Genomic DNA, 19,496 nt, shown 5'->3' with positions numbered 1-19,496 from the left:
AAGACTATACTATTTTGTTGTCCTGCTTAGAGACACCACTGTTGACCCTTTCCATTAGGTCATCTCCAGCTCTTCTGTGCTTTCTTGGCATTTAAATGCCCTCCCCTCACACACACATCTATAATGAAGGATTTACTTATGTAATTGCCTATCTGATGCTAGCTTTCTAGGGTAGTCTGAAGCTCTGTGGAGATAAGAACTGATAAGTCTTGCTTATCATCCAACCCCTCAGACTGACACATGAGAAGTTCCCAGTGCATTTTTAGCTGAATGAACAAGATTAAGAGGAGACTACTGCAACTTAAGTTCATAAAAGAAAAGCACCCTTCCTAAGACCTATGTGAAAAAAAATCCATGTCTTTATATCTGAAATCAACACTTTCTTTTACTGTGAGTGATTCTGTTTCATTGCTATGCTCAGCATAATCTCATACAGGTCAGCTTAGGTTGTCTTCTACAAATTCAATGGGAAGTTAAGAGCTAACACGTGTAAGCCATGTTTAACAAAATTACAAGTACTTTTCATATGCACTAGTTTCCATAATCCTTACAAAAATCCCCAGTCTGAGGAGCCAAGGCTTAAAGGGACTGCTCTGCCTTGTGAAGTTTGCACATTTGCTAAACTGCAAAAGTAATGCCAACCTCTGGAAGAAAATGAACACATTCACATTTAAAATTTCCTATCATTTGTTCTTTTTTTCATTTGCTTACCAAAATATAGTTCTACTCCATAATAAGTATTTTTTAATATTAATTACAATTTATTCACTTTGTATCCCAGCTGTAGCCCCCTCCTTCTTTCCCTCCCTCCCCCACAATCTTATCCTCCTTCCCTAATCTCCCATTCCCCTCTCCAAGTCCACTGATGAGGGAGGTCCTCCTCCCCTTCAATATGACCCCAGTATATCATTTCTTCTTTAAGCAAGTTATTTAGTCATTTTAATACTTAAAGCCCCACATACATACAACTTTATAAGTCAGATCTAAAAAAAGAAAAGAAAAAAAGAAAAGTGCTAACACACTGAAATTCACTTGATTTAGAAGATAGCACTCTATTTTGTTTGCGTCTGACATATAAAGCAAATGTGTCCTCAAGTATGAGGGGTGTTGGATGTGTATTTGTACACTGGTTTTGGGGGGATCTGTGTGTGTTTTACCCCTCAGGGAGAAAAAAGCCACTTATTTATCAATCTCAGCCAGAATTTCCACTCATGCCTTGTCCCAAGGAAAAGAAGTTTGGTTTTTGTATTTTTTGTTATTTTGCTTTTGTATAAACTGGAATATTTTGCCATCTGCATTATGAAAAGAACTAAATTATCATTTAAGAGAGTTACATTTGTGTGTGACAAGCTGTTGCTTTCTTGGAGGTGCATGGTTGAAAATCTCTTGGTGGGGGTGAGGCCTGTTTTCTTCCTTTTGTAATTGTCATAATCCACCAGAAATGATATCTAATGCCATGTGACTCTACGGCTGTCTCACACATGGATGGTATAATATATCTCTGTTTCCTCCAAGCCAAACTCCAATCCCCTACTTCTGTTTCTCTACTCGCTCAAAGTCCCTATAATTGTCACTTGGTAATGTATATGAGCATTCATGGACAGAGAGGGAACGGGCATGCTCATGTTCTCCTGCCAATAATGTGTGGCTGCCTGATGTCATAAACAGTAAATCCTTTATGCTGGAAGCCTGTTCATTTTCACACCATTCGCTTGTTCCCTAACAGTTGTCCAGATTTTTAAATTCAGCCTCTTACATTAATCCTACAACTGCTGGCCCAGACAGGTGCAGGGATCAGAGCAGCTCCGTTAAGCAAAACATCTGGCTTACAAGTGATAATAGCCTCTTTCTATTCCCTCAAGTCATAGCAGAAATGTGAAGTCTTCAAATGCTAAAATCACATACTTAAGCTTTAGTATTCACTTAAATATATACATCCAAATTGCTCCCCAACACACACACACACACACACACACACACACACACACACACACACACACACGCCTGTATATGCAGACAGACAAACAGCCTCGGTAGATGTTAAGTGGCACTAGTTTCTTTATTAAACAAGACCTCTTGTGAATAAAAGCCAAGAAACATTAGGTTCTGCCTCTGTGGCAGCCCCTTCCTCTCAGGGCCTGAGCAGGTCCTGGCATTGTTGCACTCATAAAAGCCTAAAGATAACTCTTCGCAGGAAGAATATCTCTAGGTTCAATGACACACTCAGATTTTATAGTTTTATGAGTTCCAAACAAATTATATGTGATTCAAGAATAGAAAGATGAGGCTGAGTGTGCCTGAGGGAAGCCTTCCCATTTAGACTTTAGTCCTGATAGGGACTGAACATGATAAACCACTGACATTTGTAAGTCCTCCCAGTTCTAAGAAGAAGGCAACTTTCATTGCTGTGGTGGCTGAACTTCTGTTCAGTTCTCCATAGGAAAATGGAAGTATCACAATGATTCCCAGTTTTCCATAAGATTGAAGAACTCTGCAGAAAACCCAGTCTCCAATGGCAAAACTACTTTGCTTTCAGGAGTCAAATACGATATCTGCACTCACCCCCTTAATACCAAACGGAGTCCTCATTAACACTACCAACTGAACTTCCCAGGACGCCAGTTCAGTAATGTTTGCTGAGGCTCAAGCATCAACTAAAGTATGACAAGGCACAAAAAATGAAAGCTCTGGCCAGCATTTGTGTATAGACAATAAAACCCGAAGAAGTAAGTATTTTTAGGGCTGACCTTCCAGTCCTGAAGATTGGTACATAACTGTGAGACCTAATGCAAAATAAATATGTGCTTATTGAAGGATATTAAGAATTACAAAATAATAACATTAGGGCTTGGGATACAAGAGGTAAGTGATGCAAAGAGGTAAGAGCAGCCATATAAAAAGTTGGACATGGTAGTTCTTACCTTAAGTACAGCACTGTGGTATGGAGATAGAATAATTGGAGCTTGCTGGACACCAGCTTGGCTCCAGATTCAACAAGAGAGTGTCTCAAAGAATAAGATAAAAGGTCCATGCAGACCAGACATTGGCTCATGGACCCGCACACAAGTTCATATACACCACCCTAACACACACGGTACACGTGGGAACACACACATAGAGGTAGCAACAAGAGAACATTCAACCAGGCATAAAGCTGTTCTAAACAAGGCCCTGTGCAACTGCATGGGTCCTATGTACATAAGGCCAGCCCAACTCTGCCACTTACATCACATATATATCCAGTAGATTTTATGTGCCTGAGGCAATGAGTCAGACTTATATGTTCATCCTGAAAGCCTTGGTATTACACAGCTTCTGCACCACTTACATCCACTTTAAGTGGGCTGAATACGTGAAAGAAGTCTGTATTCTATTTGTTAGGTGAACGGTAATGAGTTATGAAAGGCTTTGTAACAGTCTAAATCAGAGTTCTTAAGATGGTCTCTAAGCCAGCAGCACTAGCGTCCTCAGACAACCTGACAGAAATATAGACTCACTAGATCCCTCAGACCTACAGGATCAGAGAATGAGGCTGGAGGCACTAATGTAAATCAAATCACACCAAAGTATGAAGTACGTGAGACCACAATAAGGTGTCATTGCAGAGAGCTGAGGGAAACAATGCCAAAACTCGAGAGGCATGACTGGCCAGAGGTAGCGACAGCATTTGTAAGAGAATAAAAGTCTGGGATGATTCTGGAGTTTGGGGCCTGCTACTGTTGCTACATTGTGGTATCACCTATTAAGAGAAGACAAGGATGGTCATTTCTCAGCAAACAAAAGGGATTGCATTAGGGAATAAATATATAGATACGATCTCTTAACAGACTAAATATATGGATCCCATCTCCTATCTATCTATCCGTACCATGTTTCTGTCTTCTGGGCCTTGGAACCATCTAATAATGAATTATTAAAATATTGCATATTAATAATAAGATATAAAATACTTATAATTACATAAGAATATGTGTTCTGTTTTCTCTGAAGTAATCAGATAAAGTAAATTTCATGCTTTCCAAACTACATCTATGCCTTCATTACTTTCAGATAGCCTAATCTACCTGTTACAAAGGGAAATTTAAAAGCCCAGATCACTTGAGAGTTGAAAAGACTAGTTGAAATGAACAGAAGTATCGGAGGGATGAAAAGAGAGTAAGAGAGAGCAAATGTTCATATTATATCATTATGCTTCATATAATGGCCATGAAAAATCAAATGATAAATCTAATACTAAACAAATACAAAATATTTTACAGAATATGATCAGGTAGAGATTTTTCACATACATTTTTTAATAACTTTCACAACAAAATAAGATAAATAAACCAATTCAAACAGCAGCACTGGAAAAAATTTCACAAGGAAGAGAAATAGACAACATAAGAGCATAATTTTTTGATTTTTGGTTTGGCGTTTTATTTCATATTGTGTAAGACAGAATCTGTATGTGTAGTCATGGCTGACCTGGACCTCACTATGTAGAGTAGGCTGGCCTTGAACTCACAGAAGTAATCCTGCTTCAGTATCCCAAGTGCTGAGATTAAATAAGACACCTGGAAAGAGCACATTTTAAGTTTCTATCATTAGCTAAACTGTAAGAAAAATAATTAAAACACAGTTTGGTATTGCTAGATATGGGGAAAAAATGACTAAAATAATGGTGCCAGAGGCTAATGAAATAAGATCAATTGCTGTAATGGAGCAACTAGTCCTCTTACAAATTGCTGAGCGGCGCTTACTGCTTTATATGGAAGTTTGGGAGGTTTGTAGAATGTTAGGCACATGGAGATCATACAGTGAGGCACAGCACTAAAGACTCTAGCTGTTTTGTAACACAAAAGGTATATGTATATTAGAATGTTAGAAATAAAATTGTGCCTATTTTCAAATGGCACAATTTTCTCCAGGAGTTCCAAATCCTCCTTGAACTAACACATGAACTTAGGAGGTCCGTAAGACAAACATGTAAAAAAAATGTTTTTCTAGAAATTGGCAATGAACATGTAATTACTGAATTAAAAATGCAATACCAAATACAACCGCTCAAAAGACTTAGGAGTAAATCTGATAAAACATGTGAGAATTTATAGGCTGAAAGCACACAATAATGATGAAAGAGACTAAAGATCTAAACAGAGACAGCTACCATGTTCATGGATCAGAAAACCCAACAAAGCATAGCTCCCAATTTTCCCTAAATCAACACACAAATTCAGTGCAATTCCCAACAAAATCCAATAATATTTCTTTTGGCTATAGACAAGATTGCTTGGAAGTTAATCTAAAAAATGCAAAGAAACTAACATGTAAAGCAACTTTGAAAGAGAAGGTAATCACTAGCTAATTTGAAGGTTTAGTTCATAGCCGTGGTGATAAAATCCATGTGATGCTGGTGAGAGAGCAGCTGGTGACCACCATGTGATGCTGGTGACAGACCAGAGGAGTACGACAGAGAGCCTAAAACTAGATGCACACAAATGTGTGTCCTGCTATTGTGTGACAAAAGTCTAAGAGAATTCTGTGGAGGAAAATTTGTTTTTTCTGTTTTTTGTTTTTTCAACAAAACCATAGCTTTCATCACCCGAAGCCACATATTAACCTTAACTCAAGTCCCCCATCTTCTAAACATTGTGATTTTTTTAAATGAGTTGTGGCTAAAAATATGAAACCTAAAGTTAAAAACTTTTAGAAAATATAGGAGACAATCTTCATGACTGGGAGATAGGCCCTTTTGTTCTTACCAAGAGCATGAGCCACAAGATAGAAAGAAAAAAAAAAAAGACAAGTTAGACTTCATGAAAACGAAAGCATTTGTACTATGAGAGACCCTGTTAAAAGGACGAAAATACTTTCTCTCCAAATGGTGGGAGAAAATGTTTTCAAATCGCTTATCTAACAAGGAACCACTGTCTATAAAGCATATTTTAAACATGCTTAAACTTAAACTTCAATTAGAAAATAATCAAAGACATGCAAAGGCATTTCAAGAAAGAAAACATACAGACGCCAAGGAAGCACTTTTTTTAAGAAAAATACAAATTAAAGCCACCATTCATCTTTTCGAGTGAGTGAAAGTTTAAAACGGTGCAAGCCCTGCTGGGCATGCAGGAAATGAACTCATAGATGTTAGAAATGGAGAGAGGTACTACTTGCACAAAGTGGGGTTGAGTGCTTTCAAAGAGCACGTTTACCACCACTTTGTGACCCAACTCATTCTTTTAGACATTTATCCCAGTACAAACCTGTGGTCACAGAAAGGCCTGCACACACATTTTTTTTTAAAGCACACTTCTTCATAAATAGCTCAAATAAAAAGAGGCAACCCTGAAGTCGTTTTTGTGGGTGAATAGTAAACAGAGGGCAGTGCATCTATACCATGGAATACGGTAGAAAGGAGTCATCTTCTGAGACCCTGGCAGCCAGAGTAAGTCTCCAAAGAAGAAGGTGAAGTGGAAAACAAACAGTTCCTGCTATCATGTGATGACATTTACACAATATTCTTGAAGTGACAGTATTATAAAGCTGCCTGGCAGGCTATGGCTTTGCCATGGGTTTACAAGTGGTTAAATACTTAAAGGGGAGTGGGCAGTTACTCCTGGGGGTGGGGAGGGGACAACATAAGAGTGGCCAGTGGAGACAAAACACCATCTTGATTGCTCTGCTTCAGGGTTCTGGATCCTTGTGACTGTCAACTTGTGATTAACAGCTGAACAGTTGTCGGCTCTGTCGCTTTGCACTGTCTCTTGCTTTCTGTCTGTGTGGGCATGTGTGCATGCATGTGGGGAGCTGTGGGCATGTGTGGGCACTCGTGTGTGTGTGTGTGTGTGTGTGTGTGTGTGTGTGTGTGTACAAGTGCTGAGGACTGAACCAAAGTTTCTTGTGAGCTAACCAGGGACTCCACTACTAAGCTAGATCTCAGTTGCTGCTCCTGCTTCCTCCTCATCCTCTTCCTCTCCTCCCCATCCCTCTCTGATGACTCTTACTTGTGTCCAATTCACACACAAAACCAAACAGTAAAACTGACCCCTTGTCAACTTGACACACAAACACATCATTATTAAGACACAACCTTTTCTTTCTTATCACCCCCAAGATTACACATTAAAAACATAAATAACTTTCAAAGTCCCACAGTCTGTACAAATTAATACACATTAAAATTTCAGCCTCTTTAAAATATCCAATCTCTCTAAAAATCCAAAATTTTTTAAAAGTTCAAGGTCTTTCAGCTCTGTCCTCTTGGAAAAATCAAAACGAATTTAAATATCTTCTTCAAGAGGCAAGAACCAGGCACAGCCACAATATGAACCAAGTGAAACTAAATTCCAACAGTACAAATGATTCCATGTCCACAGGTGGAATTGATATGCAATGCTCTGGGCTCCTCCAAAGGGTTTGGGTCACTTCTCTAGCTCTGCACACCACCTTATCTTCTAGGCTTCATAGTGGAGTGACTCCGCTCCTGCACTGCTGTTGTTCTTGGTGGTCATCCCATGGTGCTGGCATCTCCAAAACTGCTGTGGTTACTTTTTGCAACTGGGCCACAGTTTCACCAATAGCCTCTCATAGACTCCCTTCCTGGCACCATGCCTCAACCTCTTTGCATGACCTACAGTCCTGGGCCTTAAACTGTCACTGAGGCTGCACCTTCACCAATCACCTCTCCTGGCCTCTCCCAGTGCCAAGCCTCAGCTGCTCTCTGTGACCCCTTCATGCCTTCAAAACCAGCACCATTTGGGCTAGTCTCATACATTACCAAGTCCAGCTGCCAGCACAAGGCACCGCGGTTGCCTCTGGAACACAGCTTCTGTGTGCTCTTGAAGAAACACTTTTCAGAAGATTTCACCTCAGTGATGCTGGTCTCTTCTTAACCACAGCTAATTTCTTAGCTCCAGCTAACCAGCATCAGTTGACACAGTAACAAAAAGGTTTGGCTTTAGCGGTTCTGCTATCTTGTTAATCACAGCTATTCTTCAGACCCAGCTAACTAGAACTACATAATATTAAATAAATAGAATAAACAGCCACAGTCTTTAAACTTCGCTCTGACATTTCACAAGCCAGTTCTCCATCATCCACATTGCTCTCAACATTCTTATCTTCTAATCTCCTACAGAACATTCCACTGAGCTCTCAATACTCAATAGCCTTTCTAGCCCAAAGTTCCAAAGTCCTTCCACGGTCTTTCCCAAAAGATGTTCACCTCTGTCACAGCAGTATCCCCAGTCCCTGGCAACAACTCCTGTCTTAGTTAGGGCTTCCACTGCTGTGACAAAACACTATGGCCAAAAAGCAATTTGGAGAGGAAAAGGCTTATTTGGATTACACTTTCAGATCATAGTCCATCATTGGAGGAAGGGTCTCAGAACAGGAACTCAAGCAGGACTTGGAACCTGGAGGCAGGAGCTAATAAAGAGGCCATGAAGGGGTGATGCTTACTGGCTTACTTCTTATGGCTTGCTCAGCCTGCTTTCATATACCCACAATGGATGGGGCCTTCTCCCGTTGATCACTAATTGGGAAAATGCCTTACAGCTGGATCTCATCACAGCCTTTTCTCCACTGAGGTTCCTTCCTCTCTGATGATTCTGGCTTGTGTCAAGTCGACACACAAAACCAACCAGTACAAGGACTACACTCTTTTTAAATACCGGTGCTTTGTTTAGCAACAATACTATGGTCCCTAAATGTGATATGTTCTTTCTCCACCCGAGCAGACTCTCTTAAAAACATCCAGGAGGGCCAGGAAGGGTGGCACAGGTCTTTAATCCCAGCACTCGGGGAGGCAGAGGCAGGCAGATCTCTGTGAATTTGAGGCCAACCTGCTCTACAAAGTGAGTCCAGGACAGCCAGGGCTACACAGAGAAACTCTGTCTCAAAAAAAAAAAAAAAAAAAAAAAAAAAAAAGGAACATTTACCTTGAAATTGTCAGATTAAAAGAAAAGTGAATATTAATTAGTTCAAATGTTTTTTAAGAGGAATTTTCATCTATATGATCTTACAGAAGAATTTCTTTAAATGTCTTTCTCATGGCCATAACATCCCACGTAGCATCACTCCCACAGTGGGGAAGAATATGACCTCACTTTTGGACTATTGCATCTTCCTATATGGCTTATATGTTTTGTTCCAGAACGAACATTAATTATGTACCAGTTTCTGAGCCATGAAACAATAGACTCGTAGAATTACCAAGCATGTAAACTGGAACAAATCTTAGGGGTCAGGAGTTTATTGCATTTGTTATTTTTCATGTCTTGAGTTCTAAATGATAGTTTTGAGCCAAAAGGTCTTTGTTTAAGTGAAACTCTTGTATAATCTGATCTTCAGGCATCATGAACTGTTCAGTCTTGCATCAGTCATTTATACTGATTATAATGAGTCAAATATCTGACACTTGGTTCTATTCTATCTTTATTTCCATGAAATTACAGCACACAAATTTCTCCCCTTTGGGAAGTCAAGAGTTGAGGAGAGAGGGGAAAAAAAAAGGAGGGATTCTAAGCTCTGCCTATCATGCAGTATTTTAACTGGAATGTTTCGTTTGTGGCATCCTGGGGAAAGTGGCTATCCGTCTGAGGTGATGTGAAGTAGCTGAGAAATAGTGGGCAGAAAGCAGATGTCCTGGCAAGGGAGGCTCTGCCTCTCTCTCAACTGTATGCTTTTTTTTTTTTCTCAAAGTCAGAGAGGGACACAGAGAAGCAACACCTTTTTCATTAGATAAAATAACATTTATCTGGGAGCTACTATTTGTTTTATGGGTCTCAGCAAGAAAAAACATTTTTATTGTACATTTTAAAAACAAAATTTTATTTCTAATGCTAGGCATCTCTTTTTTAACCTGTATGTACTTTAATGATAAAAAAATAAACTCTTTCCAAGTGATAGTGATGCAACCCAATCACAGTTACGTGCACACACCTAAAGCAGGCCTCAGCATTGCAGATGGAGTATTCCGTTTTTCTGTTAAGTTTAATTTTACCTAGCTCATGTTATGATTTTACAAAAGATTCTGAATTCCTTTATAAAGTTTCTATTACTTCGTCTATGACGCACCATTCTAATGATAATATAATAGTCATTGCAATGATATCCAATAATTTTCTAATAGGCTCGTTGACATTGAATATTTAAACTAAGTGTGGGGCAGAGGTTTGTAAAGGTTAGCAACCAAAATGACTGCACAGAGAGCAAGGCCAAGAATTAGAACAGGAGTAGAAGGAACATGGAAGGAAGTGGAGTGGTGTTGGGAAGAGTGATGTAAACCAAGGCCTCAAGTATGAAGTTCTCCAGGGAAAACCTTAATAAAGAGATTGCTGTGTGTATGTACACAGACACACATGCAGAAAGAAAGAGAGATGGAGACACAGAGAGACACACATGTGTGCATAGCCCACATAACTTTGACTAATATATTGTGGAGAGAGTAAAGAATTTCCATTCCAAACACATTCCCTAGAGACGCAGGTGTGTGGTACCACAATGACTACTATTGATCTAAAGCTTTCTGTCGTTATGAAACACTTGCTCATCTCTCTCTTTATAACTAGTCTCTATCTAGAAACAATTCTCTCCAATACAAAACTGATCATAACATTTCTCTAAAATGTTCAACATCCTTAGTCATCAGGGAACTGCAAATCAAAACAACTCTGAAATTCCATCTTACACCTGTTAGAATAGCTAAGATCAAAAATACATGTGACAGAACATATTGGCAAGGATGTGGAGAAGGGGAACACACCTCCATTGTTGCTGGGAGTGCAAACTTGTATAACCACTTTGGAAATCAGTCTGGAAGTTATTCAGAAAACTTGGAATAGCTCTACTTCAAGAACCAGCTACACTACTCCTGGGCATACACCCAAAAGATGCTCCATCATACCACAAGGACACTTGCTCAACTATGTTCATAGCAGCTTTATTCGTAATAGCCAGAAACTGGAAACAACCTTGATATCCTTTAACTGAAGAATGGATAAAGACAAATGTGGTACATTTACACAATGGAATACTACTCAGTTATTAAAAACAAAGACAGCATGAAATTTTCAGGCAATAGAGGAGGCAACTTGAGGGTGGGATTGAGAGGGGAAGAGGGAGAGGGCTGTATCAGGCTGTAAAGTGACTGAAGAAAGAAAAAGAAAGAAAGAGAGAGAGAGAAAGAAAGAAAGAAAGAAAGAAAGAAAGAAAGAAAGAAAGAAAGAAATTAAGAAAGGAGGGAGGGAGGGAAGGAAGGAAGGAAGGAAGGAAGGAAGGAAGGAAGGAAGGAAGGAAGGAAGGAAAGAAAGAAGGAAAGAAGGAAAGAAGGGAAGAAGGAAAGAAGGAAAGAAAGAATGGGGAAATTCTAAAGTCCCAATCAAGAAGATGAGTCTTGTTTCATAGATGTTGGTTGTACGTTTTTCTTCTTAAGGTGTGTCATTAAATTTTAAAGAGGTTAGGTCTGAATTTGATTTTGTTCATTGCAACAAAATGCAAGTTTCAAGGCATCAAAAAACTTTATATTTTATTTTCTTTAAAATGCAACCAATTGATATTGAAATGTCCCCTTAATGGCTCATGTTCACTCCTTAGAGTAGTTTCCAATTCCAGGATATAGCCCCCATACCTTGCTTTCTGGTAATTGAAAAGCTGAAAGAAAGTGTGCATAGCATACATATGATCTCTGGCAGGGTGCTCTGGAGATTGTCCCACAGTAGAAGGAGAGTTAAACTCTTTTTGTGTCTGTCCTTTTAGAACGGATACTATGGTATTAATTTAGTACTCAGACATAAGAGATATTCTTTCTGCTACAATGCATTGGGAAAAAAAAACAAAACAAAAACATTGTGATTCTAAACAGTTTTCATTGAAATTTGCAGGCATGACACACTGTCACTTTGGGCACTGAACTTATCTTTTGTGGATGATGTCCTGTAGAGTTCTTTTCCCATCCCTAGGACAAACGGTTGCCTGATGCTAAAGGAAGAAGCTTCCTTGTTTGTAAGGATTTTTCTGAGATTCTTTAGAAAATCTTGTAAGTATCCTTCAGTGGTATTAATCTCTCATTCATCCATCCTTCCATGGCTGTAGAAAGCTGTGATCTGAGGAACATTTGCATTTTTTAATTTTTTTAATTAATTAATTTTTTCCCTACATTTTCTTATTTTATTATGGTCATTTTGTCACTAACTGATTCACAGACTAGTGTTCTGGAACACTAGAAAAAAATGTCTGAAACACATCTAAGGTAGTAACATTTATAGTCTTCAGAGAAATCCTTGTTGATAGTTTTAGTTGCACTGCAAAATTCAAAGATCTCAGTCAGACAACTTGATTTATTGACTCACCCAGGCACTGGATGAAAACAAAATTCCACTCCCTGCCCTTGAAAGCTAATGAATACAACATGCTCTGATCACTGACAGATATTTACTGACAAATACTTACAGATATGTTACAAAGAGAATACTTTAGTACTGACAGCATGTGATTAAGAGTCTTCCCCAGGGTCCTCCTTACTGTTTAGCTTCTTTTGGACTATAGATTTTAGTATGTTTATCCTATGTTATACGTCTAATATCCACTTATAAGTGAGTATATATCATATGTGTCTTTTTGCTTCTGGGTTACTTCACTCAGGATGATCTTTTCTAATCGCCAGCATTTGCCTGCAAATTTTATGATTTCCTTGTTTTTAATTGCTGCGTAGTATTTCATTATGTAAATGTACCACACTTTCTGTATCCATTCCTCTGTTGAGGGATATCTGGTTTTTTTCCAGATTCTGGCTATTAAAAATAAAGCTGCTATGAACATGGTTGAGCAAATGACCTTATTGAATGGTGGGGCATCTTTTGGATATACGCCTAGGAGTGGTACAGCTGGATCTTGAGGTAGCACTATTCCTAATTTTCTGCAGAAGCGCCAGATTGATTTCCAAAGTGCTTGTACTAGTTTACATTCCCATCAGCAATGGAGAAGGGTTCCCCTTTCTCCACATCCTCTCCAGCATGCATCATTCCTTGAGTTTTTGATCTTAGCTATTCTGATGGGCATGAGGTAAACTCTCAGGGTCATTTCCTCATTCAGAAGGGCAAACAGAATAGACATCAGAAGTAGGAGAAGCCAAGGAACAGGACAGGAGCTTTTTATAGTGGACCTCTGAAAGACTCTACCCACCAGGGTATGAAAGGAGATACTGAGACTCATAGCCAAACACTGGGCAGAGTGCCAGAATCCTTATGGAAGAAGAGGGAGATAGACCAGGAGGAGACAGGAACTCCAAAAGGAGCAAAAATACCTAGGCCCAGGGAGCCCTGCAGAGAGCGGTACTCCGACTAAGGGACCATGCATGGAGAGGACCTAGACCCCCTGTTCAAAGGGAGCCCATTGGCTGCTCAGTTTCCAAGTGGGCACCCTAGTAAGGGGTACAGAGACTATTTCTGACATGAAGTCAGAGGCAGGCTCTTTAATCAACTCCTCTTGGGGGTTGCAGCCTTGCCAGGCCACAAAGGAAGATGATGCAGCCAGCCTTGATGAGACCTGATAAGCTAGGGTCAGATAAAAGGAGAGGAAGTCCTCCCCTATCAGTGGACTAGAGAAAGTATATAGGCGGAGAGGAGCAAGGATGGGTGGGACTGAGAGCAGATGAGGGAGGAGGCTACAGCAAGTGAATAAATTGTAATAAATAAATATATAAATAAAATTAATTTTTTCTGAACACGATATACATTTATTTCCTTACATACTAGCACATTCTATAATAAAAATATATTAACTAATACATCCCATATAATTATACTTCTTTGTTAAAATCATAAAAATATAATGCCCATAAGTTAGGTAACAAATGGGATATTTTCTATTGTCACACATTCAATAACATATAATAGCTATATTTGACATTATAGAAATTAAACAATAATCATGTTGTAATATTGATGCAACCTAAGATGCAAATTCCAGTTATTCTTTGTTGTGACACCTTCATTTTTTATTTAGAAGTCACCAATGAAACTGTTAGTCCATAGCTCTGTTCAGTAATATCATAATATTTTGGTAACCTTAGGCCGTTGTTTCTTCTTTTTTTTTTTATTAATTACACTTTATTCATTTTGTATCCCCCCATAAGCCCCTCCCTTCTCCCCTCCCGATCCCACCCTCACTCCCCTTTATGCATGCATGCCCCTCCCCAAGTCCACTGATAGGGGAGGTTCTCCTCTTCTTTCTGATCTTAGTCTATCAGTTCTCATCAAAAGTGGCTGCATTGTCCTCTACTGTGGCCTGGTAAGGCTGCTCCCCCCTCAGAGGGAAGTGATGAAAGAGCAGGCCAATCAGATTATGTCAGAGGCAGTCCCTCTTCCCATTACTAGGTAACCCACTTGGACACTGAACTGCCATGGGCTACACCTGTGCAGGGGTTCCAGGTCATCTCCAAGAATAGTCCTTGGTTGGAGTATGATTTTCTGGGAAGTTCCCTGTGTTCAAATTATCTTTGTTCTGTTGCTCTCCTTGTGGAGTTCCCGTCCCCTCCAGCTCTTACTATTTCCCACTTCTTACATAAAATTCCATTCACTCTGCCCATCAGTTGGCCATCAGGCTCAGCATCTGCTTTGACAATCTATACTGCAGAAGCTTTCAGAGGCCCTCTGTGGCAGGTTTCAAGGTTGTTTCCTGTTTTCTTCTGGCTTTCAGAGGCCCTCTGTAGCAGGTTCCGAGGTTGTTTCCTATTTTCTTTTTCTTCTGATGTCCATCCTCTTTGCCTTTCAGGATGGGGATTGAACATTTTAGTTAGGGTCCTCTCTTTTGCTTAGTTTGTTTAGATGTACAGATTTTAGTGGGTTTATTCTATATTGGATGTTTATATGAGTGAGTATATACCATGCGTGTCTTTTTGCTTCTGGGACAACTCACTCAGGATGATCCTTTCCAGGTCCCACCATTTACCTGCAAATTTCATGATTTCCTTATTTTTCATTGCTGAGTAATACTCCATTGTGTAGATGTAGCACAGTTTCTGTATCCATTCTTCAGTTGAGGGGCATCTGGGTTGTTTCCAGCTTCTGGCTATTACAAATAAAGCTGCTACATACATGGTTGAGCAAATGTCCTTTTTGTGTACTTGAGCCTCTTTTGGGTATATGCCTAGGAGTGGTATGGATGGATCTTGAGGAAGCGCTATTCCTAGTTGTCTGAGAAAGCGCCAGATTGATTTCCAGAGTGGTTGTACCAGTTTACATTCCCACCAGCAGTGGAGAAGGGTTCCCCTTTCTCCACAACCTCTCCAGCATGTGTTGTCCCTTGAGTTTTTCATCTTGGCCATTCTGATGGGTGTAAGGTGAAATCTCAGGGTTGTTTTGATTTGCATTTCCCTAATGGCTAATGAGGTTGAGCATTTCTTTAAGTGCTTCTCTGCCATTCAATATTCCTCTACAGAGAATTCTCTCTTTAGCTCCGTTCCCCATTTTTTAAGTGGATTACTTGGTTTGCTGCTTTTCAGCTTCTTTAGTTCTTTATATATAATGGATATGAGTCCTCTGTCAGATAAAGGGTTGGTGATGATTCTTTCCCAATCTGTAGGCAGTCGCTTTGTTTTGATGACAGTGTGCTTTACTTTACAGAAGTTTTGAGTTTCATGAGGTCCCATTTATTGATTGTTGCTCTTAGAGCCTGTGCTGTTGGTGTTCTGTTCAGGAAGTTTTCTCCTGTACCAATGAGTTCTAGGGTATTCTCCACTTTTTTTTCTAGCCGATTTAATGTGTCTGATTTTATGTTGAGGTCTTTGATCCACTTGGACTTCAGTTTTGTGCAGGGTGATAAGTATGGATCTATTTTCATTTTTCTACATGTAGACATCCAGTTGGACCAGCACCATTTGTTGAAGATGCTATCTTTTTTCCATTGTATGGTTTTGGCATCTTTGTCAAAAATCAGGTGTCCGTAAATGTGTGGGTTTATTTCTGGGTCTTCTGTTCGATTCCATTGATTAACCATTCTGTTTCTATGCCAGTACCATGCAGTTTTTATAAGTGTTGCTCTATACTACAGCTTGAGATCAGGGATGTAGATACCTCCAGAAGATCTTTTATTGTAGAGGATTGTTTTAGCAATTCTCGGTTTCTTGTTATTCCATACGAAGTTGAGAATTTTTCTTTCCAGGTCTGTAAAGAATTGTGTTGACAATTTGATGGAAATTGCATTAAATCTGTAGATTGCTTTTGGTAAGATGGCCATTTTTACTATGTTAATCCTGCCAAGCCATGAGCATGGGAGATCTTTCCATCTTCTCATATCTTCCTCTAATTCTTTCTTCAGAGACTTGAAATTTTTTTCATACAAGTCTTTGACTTCCTTGATTAGGGTTACACCAAGGTACTTTATGTCATTTGTGGCTATTGTGAATGGTGTTGTTTCTCTAATTTCTTTCTCAGCCCTTTTGTCTTTTGTATACAGGAGTGCTACTGATTTTTTTGAGTTAATTTTGTATCTGGCCACTTTGCTGAAGGTGTTTATCAGCTGTAGGAGTTCCCTGGTAGAGTTTTTGGGGTCACTCATATATACTAACATATCATCTGCAAATAGTGATAATTTGACTTCTTCCTTTCCCATCTGTATCTCCTTGATCTCCTTCAACTGTCTAATTGCTGTAGCAAGGACTTCCAGCACTATGTTGAAGAGATATGGAGAGAGTGGGCAGCCTTGTCTTGTCCCTGATTTCAGTGGGATTGCTTTAAGTTTCTCTCCGTTCAGTTTGATGTTGGCTATAGGCTTGCTGTATATCGCCTTTACTATGTTTAGATATGTGCCTTGTATCCCTGATCTCTCCAGTACTTTAAACATGAATGGATGTTGGATTTTGTCAAATGCTTTTTCAGCATCTAGGGAGATTATCATGTGGTTTTTTCTTTCAGTTTGTTAATATGGTGGATCACATTGATGGATTTCCGTATATTGAACCACCCCTGCATACCTGGGATGAAGCCTACTTGGTCATAGTGGATAATATCTTTGATGCGTTCTTGGATTCGGTTTGCAAGTATTTTGTTGAGTATTTTTGCATCAATGTTCATAAGGGAGATTGGCCTGAAATTCTCTTTCTTTGTTGAGTCTTTGTGAGGTTTAGGTACCAAGGTGACTCTGGCTTCATAGAATGAGTTCGGTAATGTTCCTTCTGTTTCTATTTTGTGGAATAGTTTGAAGAGAATTGGAGTTAGCTCTTCTTTGAAGGTCTGGTAGAATTCTGCGCTGAAGCCATCCGGTCCTGGGCTTTTCTTGGATGGGAGACTTTTGATGACTGCTTCTATTTCTTTGGGGGATATAGGACTATTTAATTGATTTACCTGGTCCTGATTCAGCTTTGGTAAGTCAAATCGATCAAGAAAATTGTCCATTTCATTTAGGTTTTCAAATTTTGTTGAGTATAGACTTTTGAAGTAAGTCCTAATGATTGTTTGGATTTCCTCAGTGTCTGTAGTTATGTCCCCCTTTTCATTTCTGATTTTGTTGATTTGGGTGGTGTCTCTCTGCCTTTTAGTTAGCTTGGCTAAGGGTTTGTCGATCTTGTTGATTTTCTCAAAGAACCAGCTCTTGGTTTCATTGATTCTTTGAATTGTTTTATTTGTTTCTAATTGATTGATTTCAGCCCTAAGTTTGATTATTTCCAGCCATCTACTCCTTTTTGGTGTGTCTGCTTCTTCTTTTTCTAGGGTTTTTAAGTGGGCCATTAAGTTGCTTGAATGAGCTGTCTCGAATTTCTTCTTGAAGGCACTTAGTGCTATGAACTTTCCTCTTAGCACTGCTTTCATTGTGTCCCACAAGTTTGGGTATGTTGTGTCTTCATTTTCATTGAGTTATAGGAAGACTTTAATTTCTTTATTTCTTCCCTGACCCAGCTGTCATTTAGTAACAAGTTGTTCAGTTTCCATGTGTGTGTAGGCTTTTTGCTATCTCTGTTGTTGTTGAAGTCCAGCTTTATTCCATGTTGGTCAGACAAGATACAAGGGATTATTTCAGTCTTCTTGTATCTGTTGAGGCTTGTTTTGTGACCAACTATATGGTCTATTTTGGAGAAGGTTCCATGAGGTGCTGAGAAGAAGGTAAATTCTTTTGTGTTTGGGTGTAAAGTTCTGTAGATGTCTGTGAGGTCCATTTGATTCATGACCTCTGTCAGAGATATTGTTTCTTTGTTTAATTTCTGTTTTGTTGACCTGTCCTTTGTTGAGAGTGGGGTGTTGAAGTCCCCCACTATTAATGTGTGGGGATCTATATGTGGTTTAAATTTTATCAATGTTTCTTTTACAAATGTGGGTGCTCTTGTATTTGGGGCATAGATGTTCAGGATTGTGATGTCTTCCTGGTGGAATTTTCCCTTGATGAGTATGAAGTGTCCTTCCTCATCTCTTTTTATTAATTTTGGTTGAAAGTCTATTTTATCAGATATTAGAATGGCTACTTCTGCTTGTTTCTTGGGTCCATTTGCTTGGAAAGTCGTCTTCCAACCTTTTACCCTCAGGTAATGTCTATCTTTGTGTCTTAGGTGTGTTTCTTGTATGCAACAGATTGCTGGGTTTTGTTTACGTATCCATTCTGTTAATCTGTGTCTTTTTACTGGAGAGTTGAGTCCATTGATGTTGAGAGAGATTAATGACCAGTGGCTGTTAGATCCTTTGATATTGATGTTGGCTGTGTTCATAAGGTTGTGTGATTGGTTGCTTTTTGTTTTGCTGTAGTAAGGTTAATTATTTCCTGTGTTTTCTTGACAGAAGCTAATTTTCTTGGGTTGTATTTTCCCTTCCAGTGTCTTTTGTAATGCTGGATTTGTGTGTAGGTATTGTTGAAATTTGTTTTTGTCATTGAATATCTTGTTTTCTCCGTCTATGAGGACTGAGAGTTTTGCAGGGTATAGTAGCCTGGGCTGGAATCTGTGTTCTCTTAGGGTCTGCATGATATCTGTCCAGGCCCCTCTGGCTTTCATAGTTTCTGTTGAAAAGTCAGGTGTGATTCTAATGGGTTTGCCATTATATGTTACTTGGCCTTTTTCCCTTGCAGCTTTTAGTATTTTTTCTTTGTTCTGTATACTTACTGTTTTGATTATTATGTGGCGGGTGAATTTTCTTTTCTGGTCAAATTTGTTGGGTGTTCTGTAGGCCTCATATATCCTTATTGGCTTCTCCTTTAACTTGGGGAAATTTTCTTCAATGATTTTGTTGAAAATATTTTCTGGGCCTTGGAGAAGGGAGTCTTCTTTTTCCTCTATTCCTATTATTCTTAGGTTTTGTCTTTTCATATTGTCTTGGATTTCTTGGACGGTCTGTGTCAGGAATTTTTTGGATTTAACATTTTCTTTGACAGATACATCGATTTCTTCCATTGTATCTTCTACACCTGAGATTCTTTCTTCCATTTCTTGTATTCTGTTGGTTATGCTTACCTCTGTAGTTCCTGTTTTCTTCCCTAAATTCTTCCTCTCCATTATTTCCTCCATTTGTGTTTTCTTTAATTTTTCTAGTTCT

This window comes from Psammomys obesus, unplaced genomic scaffold (assembly GCF_907164565.1).
Source record: "Psammomys obesus unplaced genomic scaffold, mPsaObe1.curated_primary_1811, whole genome shotgun sequence".
NCBI lineage: Eukaryota > Metazoa > Chordata > Mammalia > Rodentia > Muridae > Psammomys > Psammomys obesus.
Note: the sequence above shows the minus strand (reverse complement) of the source record.